The sequence below is a fragment of the Maylandia zebra genome, linkage group LG20, assembly GCF_041146795.1.
Source record: "Maylandia zebra isolate NMK-2024a linkage group LG20, Mzebra_GT3a, whole genome shotgun sequence".
Classification (NCBI taxonomy): domain Eukaryota; kingdom Metazoa; phylum Chordata; class Actinopteri; order Cichliformes; family Cichlidae; genus Maylandia; species Maylandia zebra.
In genome coordinates this window covers 15,232-27,189 of record NC_135186.1, presented here as the reverse complement: position 1 = coordinate 27,189, position 11,958 = coordinate 15,232, and the positions used below count along the sequence as shown (strand labels likewise).

Genomic DNA, 11,958 nt, shown 5'->3' with positions numbered 1-11,958 from the left:
TTCCTGAGTATAAGCGAATGAGTGACATAAAGAGAAAAAGTACCAATTTGTATGCTGGTGAGTCTTGTGTATTTTTTTCTCTGTCTCTCTATGACAGAGAAATATATATGCTCATTATTGATGTTCAAACTGATGCTCAAATTTCCAAGCACCACCTGAACGCCTCATCAGTCTTTAACTAATCACTGCACCAACTGCCGTCATTCCGCTTTGCTCTCTGCTGTGGTAAGTACAATACACTCAGTACAGCATTGTTTTAATTTTATGATGGTAAAAATACATGTTTGACATTTAAACTCACATATCAAGTCTTTTTAAAGTTCAACAGAGTTCAAAGAATAAAGAAAGCAAAAAAAGAATAACCTTTGCTACCATTTATATAGGTTTATGACTTTTGCTGTTAGCAGCAGTGCTAACGCTAGCTTCAATGCTAATGCTAGCTATAGTGCTAACACTAGCCTTAGCAGTTGTTAACTGACAAAAAGAATATTCTTGTGATATTCCTGTGATATTTATTGGCGGTCAGTGAGACAAAAGTAACAAATGAGGTTTATTATTGCCATTGTGCCTCAGTTTTAACAGTAAAAGTACTTCATGACTTTTGCTGTTAGTAGCAGTGCTAATGCTAGCTTCGATGCTAATGCTAGCATCAATGCTAACGCTAGCTATAGTGCCAACACTAGCCTTAGCAGTTTTTAACTGACAAAAAGAATATTCCTGTGATATTCCTGTGATATTTATTGGCGGTCAGTGAGACAAAAGTAACAAATGAGCTTTATTATTGCCACTGTGCCTCAGTTTTAACAGTAAGAGTGCTAGTTCTACCAGCAGTGCTAACACTAACTGAAGTGCTAACGCTAGCAGGAATGCTAGCGTTAGCAGCGATGCTAAGGCTAGTAACAGTCTAACAGTAGCCTTATATAAGTACTTAAATAAATACTTCAGTTAATTAGTTTGAATTATAAAATGGCTGCTGTATCAGCTGGTGTGCTATATTACTCTATAATTACCCTGCTGACTATAAGTTCAGTGTATCATGTCGTGTGGGCTTTGTTTTTTTGTTAGTCTGATAACACTGTACAGACAACTAACATGTTATTTCTTGTCTTACACTTTCAGGAACTTGACTCACATCTGTGCTTTGCCTGGTAGGTGTGCACATACTGTTAGAGAAGTACACCAAAATTAAAAAAAAAGAGTCTGACTAATATAAGCTTTAAAGTGATGGGTTCAAACTTTGTGCTAGACCTTTTAAACACATTTTTATAATAAATACACATAAGTTCAGCTTAACAATTGGGCTAAAATATTTTTTTCGTACATTTTTGCACATTACATGTGATTAGTTAACAATTCACTCAATCATATTTGTATTTAAAAATATTATTGCTGAATTTAATTAAATATTTATTCTTTTAAAAAGTGCCAAATTGTGCAACTTTTTGCACATGGCAGCCGACAACAGTTTAGCTTGAATATTTGTTTTGTCCTTTTTCAGTAGTCACAATTAGTTCATACAATTACCATGTGATATCATTTTATTAAAATTGTTTTTTTTTTCTTGTTTTTTGTTCACAGTGTGCAGAAGAAGAACAAGGACCAGATCTCCAGTCTTCTATCTCACATCCCAACCCCCCAACCCCTCTATCTTCTGTCCTACTCCACCTGTTGTCTCTGCCTTCTTTCCATCTGTATTTCACCCTGTGGTTTGTGAGAAATTTTGCCAAACCAAGAATCTTATTGCGGTTTGATTTAAAGCCGTGTCTCTCCTGCTCTGTCTGTTCTCTCTGCTAAATTTTCTCTCTACCTGTTTTTCACTCTTTGGCTTGCTGCTGAAAAATGCACAAGCCAATAAAGCAATAAAGAGTGCATATTTTGCCTCAACCTGAGAACAAACTGAACAAACAAAGAAAACTCTGCGGTTTGATTTAAAGCCGTGTCTCTCCTGCTCTGTCTGTTCTCTCTGCTAAATTTTCTCTCTACCTGTTTTTCACTCTTGGCTTGCTGCTGAAAAATGCCAAGCCATTAAAGCAATAAAGAGTGCATATTGCCTCTACCTGAGAACAAACTGAACAAATAAAGAAAACTAATTCACGGTTTGATTGTGATTTCCCAGCCGTGTTTCTCCTGCTCTGTCTGTTCTCTCTTCTAAATTTTCTCTCTAGCTGTTTTTCACTTTGCGCTTGCTGCTAAGTTGTGCCAAGCCAATAAAGAGAGTGCATATTATTCTCTCAACTGACAAACTGTCAAACAAACAAAGACATCTGTTTCTGAGAAATAAAAACTGAAATATAAAGACAAAGAAAACATCTCCTGCTCTGTGCCACTCTTATTTTATAAACATATTTTCTAAAGACTAAGAGAAACACTTGTGTAAAAATGCCAAGGAAGCAGAAAAAGTCACAAGCTGCAAAACAACGCTGGAAGAAGTTCCATGAGTTTCATGAAGTACCAACATGTGAACAAGCTGAGTGTGATTTTCCTCAGAGCTCTGCAGAAGACTTTGTGTCTGCAAAGACCAATGCTGATGGTGTCAAACAGGCAGGTCAACATGTTCCTGCACATGTACAACAGGTATCCTATGCAGATGCTGTAAAGATTGGATTGCAGCATGAATTTAATGATCATCAGGTAAACCATAGAGACCAACCTGAGGTGTCAAGTGCCCCACAGGTGGGTTATGCTGATATTGTAAAAAGAGGCCGTCACAGTGATGTGGCAGGACCATCTCATGCAGAAAGAGTGAACTTTGAAAACCAGCCCTCTGTTACACATATCTGTGCATCTCACAGCCAGGCTCATCCCAAATATGGAGACTCCAGAAACAAGCAGTGCACATGTAACTCACTCACATTTCTTGCTTTCCTTCATGAGAATGATAACATGACTACAGCTGACCTTAATCTGGTCTTGGATAAAGGTGATGTGATGTACAAAGAGGCCAAGAAAAGATTTCCTAAAAATATTCATTTGGCTACCGATGAGCTGCCAGACAAAGTTGATGCTCGCAGGTCTATGTATCATGTCGACATGACACAGCCTTCCCGGTATGGGACATTTGAAGAACCTCCAGAGGAGGCAGTAGATACCTTTCTCAGCTTAGAAGCAGGACTGAGCTGCCTGTTGTCAGATGTGCAGTATGCCTTACTGATTATGAGTGGATTGTGTATCGCAGTGTTCAGATCCACATCGGGCAAATATGGTTTCTTTGATCCACACTCCAGAACAGCCAGTGGTCTTCCTCTAGCACTATGGTCACGTGATCGTGGTACGGCTGTGATGGTGAAATTCACACTCCTCAGTGACATGATTAAGAGACTCCAGGATTCTTATGAAATGATGGAGATATCACCTTCTTGTAACTATGAACTGAAGCCTGTGCAGTTCTACAGTATGAGCACAGTCAACCTGAGTGATACTATCACAGACACAGTCTGCAGACCAACAGCTGCCACTGCTGTGGCACCTACTCACTCTGATACAACTGTTGATGAAGCAAACTCCTCTTCTCCAAGGAGAAACACAACCACTGATCTTACTGAGATCTCTCCAATGTCTGTTTGTACACCACTGGAGAAACAACAAGAAGTCCGTATGACTCAGTTCACATCACACGAAGCTCCTCAAAATGAATTTACTTTTATAACTACCAAAGAACTATCGAGTGACTTTAATTTCCTTCCATCAAATGATGTTTTTTCCTGTCAGTCAAGGACTGCAATAAAAAATGGTGCTAACTGTGATCTTTCTGATACAGTTATACAAAAAATCTATAAACTGACAAAAGTTAATAAACAGCAAAGGCGCAAAATGAAAAGAAGATTAATGGCATCAGACAAACCAAGAAATCAGAGAAAAGAAAACCAAAAAAGGAAAGAACGACAAAAGTACGCTTCAAATAAAGATTACAAAGAAAAGAAGAAATCTTCTACAAGCGAGGCATATAAAAACAATCCTGAAGTTAGACAGAAACATCAACAATATATTAAAAGACGTTACTGTGAGAATGCTGAATTCAGAAAGAAACAACAACAATATATTAAAAGACGCTACTGTGAGAACGATGAATTCAGAAAGAAACAACAACAATATATTAAAAGACGCTACTGTGAGAACGATGAATTCAGAAAGAAACAACAACAATATATTAAAAGACGCTACTGTGAGAACGATGAATTCAGAAAGAAACAACAACAATATATTAAAAGACGCTACTGTGACAATGCTGAATTTAGACAAAAACAAAAAAACTATATCACTAAAAGGTATCAAGAGAGCCCAGATTTCAGAGAGAGACAGAGATCTCGAGTGACTCAGCGTTATGCACGTGATAACGCATTCAGAGTAAGACACAGACAACTAATGAAACAACTAATGCGAGACAGGTATCAAAGTAATCTTGCCTTCAGGATTATGCACAATATGAGATGTGCAATGAAAATAAAAAGGAAATACAGATGGGTGAACAGACAAACCCAAGAGAGTGACAACAGTGTGATCAATGAGGCCATATCTGTGTTCAAATCACAAATCAAAGCTGGACCATCATACCCATGTACTGTATGTTTCAAGGCTTCATTTCCAAACCAAGTACGACCCTGCACAAGGTCAAAGTATGTCAAAAACCCACATGTGGTTGCAACATGTTTGACAGGAAGGTTTGTTCATGTTTGTGATGAAAACTGCAGAAATGAGCAGTGCAAAGTGCCTGATGAGAGAAAGAGAGAGTGGATTTGTCACACCTGCCACGATCATCTTAAAAATGGATCCATGCCAGCACTTGCTGTTGCCAATAAGTTGGATCTTGCTGATATTCCACCTGAACTGTCTGATCTCAACATACTGGAGAGACATCTCATAGCCAAGTGCATACCATTTGCCAAGATCATTCCTCTTCCCAAAGGCAGACAAAGAGCAATTAGAGGAAATGTGGTCTGTGTCCCATCAGAGGTACAGGAAACTGTTGAAACACTACCTCGATTGAGAATTAATTCTCAGGTGATCAGAGTAAAATTGAAGAGACGCTTGTCTTACAAAGGTCATCAGCTGTTTCAGACTGTAAGCTGGTCTAAACTTGTGCAAGCACTGCATAAACTCAAGCAGATTCATCCACAGTATAAGGATGTGAGCATCAGAGATGATGCTGAGCTGTGTGATCCAACTCTTCCTGATGAAGATGATGAGGATGATGATGATGAAAACATGAATGAGGACGATTATGATGAGGCTGATTTAATGGAAATTGACAGCTGTGAGAAAAATGCACTGAGTGAAGCACAAAATATAAATGAACAGGACATTGACATGTTACCCTGTGATGGTGAACAATCGCATGAACAGATGAGAGATGATTCAGAGCAAGAAGATGGACTGACTAATGGTGGTTTTGCACTCGAGTCCTGTTTGCAGCCCCCTGATGTGGCTGAGGAGATATTATGTTTCAGTGAAGGAATCTACTCTGTTGCTCCTGCAGAGAGAAACAATCCAATAAGTTTTTTCAAAACACCTAAACTGGAGGCCATGGCCTTCCCTGTGCAGTTTCCTACAGGTCAAAACACACTTGATGAAAGAAGGCTGATCAAAGTATCCCCCAGTGGATATTTCAAATCAAGACTTTTCTGCATTGATGATCGTTTTGCCAAAGACACAAACTATTTGTTCTTTGCACAGTTTGTGACTGAAATACACTTGGCTACTTCCAGCATGACGATACAGTTAAGAAAGGCAAAGCCTCTGACCAGAGATGGGAGAAAAATAACCTCAGGCATGTTACAAGATAAACATGAGGTGGAGAAACTGGTGCGAAATAAAGACGCAGTGAGATTCATGCAGCCTCTGAGAGGAACCCCAGCCTATTGGGAGAAAACAACAAGAGATCTTTTTGCCATGATCAGACAGTTGGGTACTCCCACGTTCTTTTGCACATTTTCAGCTGCTGAAATGCGCTGGCCTGAAGTGATTGAGGCAATAACAAGGCAGCAAGGTGAACAAGTCAATTTTGAAGGACTTGACTGGTCAGCGAAGTGTGACATCCTGAGAAGCAATCCTGTCACAACAATGCGCATGTTTGACAAGAGAGTTGAAGCATTATTCAGAGATTTACTCTTATCTCCCGCAGAGCCACTTGGCAAAGTCATTGACTACTTTTACAGAGTTGAGTTTCAGCACAGAGGAAGCCCACACATACACTGTCTCCTGTGGGTAGAAGGTGCTCCTGTGTTTGAGGAGGATGATGAGCAAACTGTTGTTGATTTTATAAACAAATACATCACAGCTCAGCTGCCTGATCCACATAAACAACCCGAACTGTACAAAAAAGTAACAGAAGTGCAAAAACACAGTAAGAACCACACAAAGACGTGCTTTAGGAGTTTAAGCTCCGGGTGCCGTTTTGGTTTTCCCAAACCACCCTGCAATGAGACAATGATCACAAGACCCAGTGAGGATGATGCACTGGAAGTAGAAACGGCAAAGAACAAGCTCAGACCACTGAACCAGCTGCTGAATGAACCTGAAACTGCTTCCATGAGTTTAGAGCAGCTCTTGGAAAGATGCAAGTTGACACATGCAGAATATGAGAGATACCTGAATAAAATGAACATGAGGAGTACGATCATACTAAAGCGTGATCCAAAAGACTCTTGGATAAATGGCTATAATCCACATCTGCTTGAAGCCTGGAACAGTAATATCGACATAAGCTTTGTTTTAGATGCTTTCGGCGCTGCAAATTATTTAATGAAATATATATCAAAAAAAGAGGGCGGGCTATCTGAGTACCTGAAAACTGTCATTGAGAACTCCAATAAGGACAGTGTAAATGAGTGCGATGAAATGAGAGCCGTCATGCAGGCATATTCAAAGAAGCGAGAGATCAGTGCACAGGAGTGTGTTGCTCGTGCATGTGGTCTTCACATGAAGCAATGTTCACGTGCTGTAATATTCATTCCAACTGATGATAATCCTGTGAAAATGAGTCGTCCCCTGTCAGTTCTGGACAACACAACACCTGAGTCTTCCAATGTTTGGATGACATCTTTGAATGACAAATACAAAGCCAGACCTGAAACACCAGAGTAGGGGTTAGGGGTTAGGGTTAGGGTGTGGGGAAAGAGCAGGCCCGGCTATGCTGGAACCTGAGTGCACGGGCCATCAATGGGACTGGTGTTGGTGCCCCCTGTTCAAAAAATTACCCTTAAGCGGGTGTAGTGCACTGTGGTGGGCCATTCGCGACGTTTCGGCTTCTCTGAGCCTTCTTCAGGCTGGCCCACCTGCTTTTGTGTTCTGTTTCGCCACTCTGGGCCTTTTATACTTTTCTTTTTCCTTTTGGTTTTTCTTAACTTTTTCTGTTTCTTAGTTTTTTCTTTATTCTCAGTTTTTTCTGCTTTAGCTCTCCCTTTTTCAAACTTTTTCTGTTCTTTGTTCTTTCTGTTTTTCTTTATCTTCCTCTTTGTATTTCTGTTTGTTCTTTATTCTTTTTGTTCTTTATTCTTTCTGTTTTTCTTTATCTTTCTCTTTATATTTCTGTTTGTTCTTTATACTTTTTGTTCTTTATTCTTTCTGTTTTTCTTTATCTTTCTCTTTGTATTTCTGTTTTTCCTTTGTTTTTCTCTTGTTCTTTATTCTCTTTCTTGCTCTTTATTTATTCTTATTTCTTTAAATGGCACCCCCTTCTCTTTTAGACATCCCGTCCTATGTTCTGTATTTTTCTGTTATGGCACCCCCTTCCTGTAAATCCTTTCCTTGTGTACTCTGTTTTTCTTCTGACTTTCTTGTCTTGTGTACTCTGTTTTTCTTCTGACTTTCTTGTCTTATGTTCTCTTTATTTAGGCTTTTAGGTGTCCCTTAGGGTTAGGGCTCGAAGGGGAGGGGGGAGGGGGGCAAAGGGGTTAGGGTAAGGATAAGGTAGTGGGTGGGGGGCTCCCCACAATGAGGGAGAGAGGCAATGGGCAGGGGCACCACCAATCCCATGAGGCACTGGCTGGTTAGGGTGTGGGGAAAGAGCAGGCCCGGCTATGCCGGAACCTGAGTGCACGGGCCATCAATGGGACTGGTGTTGGTGCCCCCTGTTCAAAAAATTACCCTTAAGCGGGTGTAGTGCACTGTGGTGGGCCATTCGCGACGTTTCGGCTTCTCTGAGCCTTCTTCAGGCTGGCCCACCCGCTTTTGTGTTCTGTTTCGCCACTCTGGGCCTTTTATACTTTTCTTTTTCCTTTTGGTTTTTCTTAACTTTTTCTGTTTCTTAGTTTTTTCTTTATTCTCAGTTTTTTCTGCTTTAGCTCTCCCTTTTTCAAACTTTTTCTGTTCTTTGTTCTTTCTGTTTTTCTTTATCTTCCTCTTTGTATTTCTGTTTGTTCTTTATTCTTTTTGTTCTTTATTCTTTCTGTTTTTCTTTATCTTTCTCTTTATATTTCTGTTTGTTCTTTATACTTTTTGTTCTTTATTCTTTCTGTTTTTCTTTATCTTTCTCTTTGTATTTCTGTTTTTCCTTTGTTTTTCTCTTGTTCTTTATTCTCTTTCTTGCTCTTTATTTATTCTTATTTCTTTAAATGGCACCCCCTTCTCTTTTAGACATCCCGTCCTATGTTCTGTATTTTTCTGTTATGGCACCCCCTTCCTGTAAATCCTTTCCTTGTGTACTCTGTTTTTCTTCTGACTTTCTTGTCTTGTGTACTCTGTTTTTCTTCTGACTTTCTTGTCTTATGTTCTCTTTATTTAGGCTTTTAGGTGTCCCTTAGGGTTAGGGCTCGAAGGGGAGGGGGGAGGGGGGCAAAGGGGTTAGGGTAAGGATAAGGTAGTGGGTGGGGGGCTCCCCACAATGAGGGAGAGAGGCAATGGGCAGGGGCACCACCAATCCCATGAGGCACTGGCTGGTTAGGGTGTGGGGAAAGAGCAGGCCCGGCTATGCCGGAACCTGAGTGCACGGGCCATCAATGGGACTGGTGTTGGTGCCCCCTGTTCAAAAAATTACCCTTAAGCGGGTGTAGTGCACTGTGGTGGGCCATTCGCGACGTTTCGGCTTCTCTGAGCCTTCTTCAGGCTGGCCCACCCGCTTTTGTGTTCTGTTTCGCCACTCTGGGCCTTTTATACTTTTCTTTTTCCTTTTGGTTTTTCTTAACTTTTTCTGTTTCTTAGTTTTTTCTTTATTCTCAGTTTTTTCTGCTTTAGCTCTCCCTTTTTCAAACTTTTTCTGTTCTTTGTTCTTTCTGTTTTTCTTTATCTTCCTCTTTGTATTTCTGTTTGTTCTTTATTCTTTTTGTTCTTTATTCTTTCTGTTTTTCTTTATCTTTCTCTTTATATTTCTGTTTGTTCTTTATACTTTTTGTTCTTTATTCTTTCTGTTTTTCTTTATCTTTCTCTTTGTATTTCTGTTTTTCCTTTGTTTTTCTCTTGTTCTTTATTCTCTTTCTTGCTCTTTATTTATTCTTATTTCTTTAAATGGCACCCCCTTCTCTTTTAGACATCCCGTCCTATGTTCTGTATTTTTCTGTTATGGCACCCCCTTCCTGTAAATCCTTTCCTTGTGTACTCTGTTTTTTTCTGACTTTCTTGTCTTGTGTACTCTGTTTTTCTTCTGACTTTCTTGTCTTATGTTCTCTTTATTTAGGCTTTTAGGTGTCCCTTAGGGTTAGGGCTCGAAGGGGAGGGGGGAGGGGGGCAAAGGGGTTAGGGTAAGGATAAGGTAGTGGGTGGGGGGCTCCCCACAATGAGGGAGAGAGGGTTAGGGATGTGGAATTGAGTCTGGTCCCGAAAGGGTCCAGACGGTGCTCGGTCCATCCCTCCACCCCTGCCACCTGTCCCCCGCTGGACACGTCTACGGGAAGGCAGCCGCCCTCTCCCGTGACGCACCACCGTCCAGCCTACTGAGTCCATCCGGGACCCCATGGATGTTTTTTGTATCTCTTGATGTCGCCTTTGTTATCTTTATTTAATAATTGTTTTAATGTGCTATTTATTCCAGTTAGATATGTAAATTATGTGTATATGAATTTACAATCACAAACAAGGCGAGAAAAAAAGAAAAAGTAAAAAAAAGTAAATGAAATTTGTTTTTAAACAAAAATAGATGAAATCAATAAAATTGTTTAATTTTTAATAAGTGAAAACCAATGAATTAACGTGCCCACTGCCGCGACGTTTCGACCCAAGATAGGTCTTCCTCAGGCTGGGGCACAATGAATAAGCTGGGAATGCACAGAGAGAGAGAGATGTTGCCTCTTCAACGGTCAGCTCCCAAATGAGCTCCTCTCTACTGTGCAGCCTTTTATAGGCTTGGTTTCCAACGTGAGTTTTTTTCGAATTTTAGGTTAGGCAATGTATTTTGAAATGGCTGGGATGGTTTTAGACCAAAATGAATGTGTGTTTTTTAACCTTTGTAATAAAATTGCATGAAATGTATTTTTATTTTGTATATTATGTGAATTTTCAAAAAACTGTATTTTTAAGTGATGTATATGAGATTTTAAATTTGCATATTTAGGTTTTAAATCCAATCGTGTTTTTATGAATTTTTAAGTGACGTATATTAGATTTTAATTTTGCATTTTTATGTGTTAAATCCAATCGTGTTTTTATGAATTTTGGTGAGTTATATAGAGAAATGAGTTTATGATTTGAAAATTGTATTTGTGTTTTTAGCCAAATTGTGTTTTTATGCTTCTTGGAGTTGTGTATTTAATCAACCTGTATTTTTAGGGGTTTTAATAAAGTTTAATTTAATAACATGGGTTAGGGTTAGGGTAAATAATTGGGTTGGGGCCACAATCATAGTGGTTAGGGTTAGGGTTAGGGTTGAAGAAAAGAACCTGTCCCTCCCGAAGGAGGAACAGGGCGTGCACGGGCCATCAACCCCGATGGTCCGCAGCCTCACATCCCTCTACCACCATAATTGTTTTTTAATTTGAAAGGTAAGTATTTCTTTTACAGGTTTTTTTCTTTCCAGGTAAGTACGGTTTTTGTTTTAAATTTCAAAAGGTAAGTATTTGTTTTTTACAGGTTCTCATTGTCCGTGTCCGTTACTTTGGCTCGTTTCCAATAAAGTATTTTCAATCCCAATTTGTTTTCTGTGTGGTTTTTTCATTTAGTTTTGATGTATCTCTGATTTGAGTTTTTAAGGAAAATCAATAAAACATGAATCAAAACATGAAATAAAATCCCCCAAAATAACAAACTAAAACAACAAACTAACGTAAAATTGAAAAAATTAAATGAGTATGCCCTTGTCGCGACGTTTCGAAGTTGTTTCTCCTTCCTCAGGCGAGGGCATACTGAAGAGCACTGGGTTTGAGGCTCCTATTTATACTCTCCCCTCTGATCCCGCCTCCTTGGCTTTCTTTGGCTTTCTTGTAATAGGGGTTAGGGGAAATCAAGTTTGGGAGTCCGGTCCCCGAAGGGGGCCGGGCTCCAATGCACGGTCCATACCTGTTCCCATCCCGGGCGTCAAGGTCCCCCATAGCATGCCCCAAGAGGCTGTGATCGTCCAACGGATTGGTATGATGTCCCTATCCCGTTTCCAAAAATTACCCGTAGGTAGGTCATTGTTATAATTATTATTATTATTTTTTTGTTGTTTTGTGTTTTAATGTTGTGCTTCTGTGTCATTGGGCCGTCGCGACGTTTCGGCCGGTTTAGGCCTTCCTCAGGCTGGCCCAACGTGTGCGTCTGTGTGTTGTGTGTGTGCCTCTCTTGGCTTTTATAGTGTGCTGTCTCCTCCCACTCTTGGGTTTTCCGTTTCATTCTTTTTCTGTTTGATATTCTTAATGTCTTTGTCCTTTCTTTTCTTTGGCTTTCTTTGTTTTTATATTTTTTAATGGCACCCCCTTCTTAAATGTCCTTTCCAGTATTTGTCTTACGTTATTTATGGCACCCCCTTCTTATTTGTCCTTTCCTTTGGTTTTTACGTGACTTTATGATTTTATTCCTTTCTTTGTAACCATCCTGTCCCACCTTCCTTTGTCC

The 11,958-nt window shown here is 39.7% G+C and overlaps 1 long non-coding RNA gene across 1 annotated transcript; it reads left to right on the top strand.

The window, feature by feature from the left end:
• Window positions 1–595: 595 nt before the first annotated feature.
• Window positions 596–1,684, top strand: LOC143414397 (uncharacterized). The gene is made up of 2 exons (XR_013095026.1): window positions 596–1,148; window positions 1,579–1,684. It is a non-coding gene; the product is annotated as an uncharacterized LOC143414397 (long non-coding RNA).
• The last annotated feature ends 10,274 nt before the right edge of the window (window positions 1,685–11,958 follow it).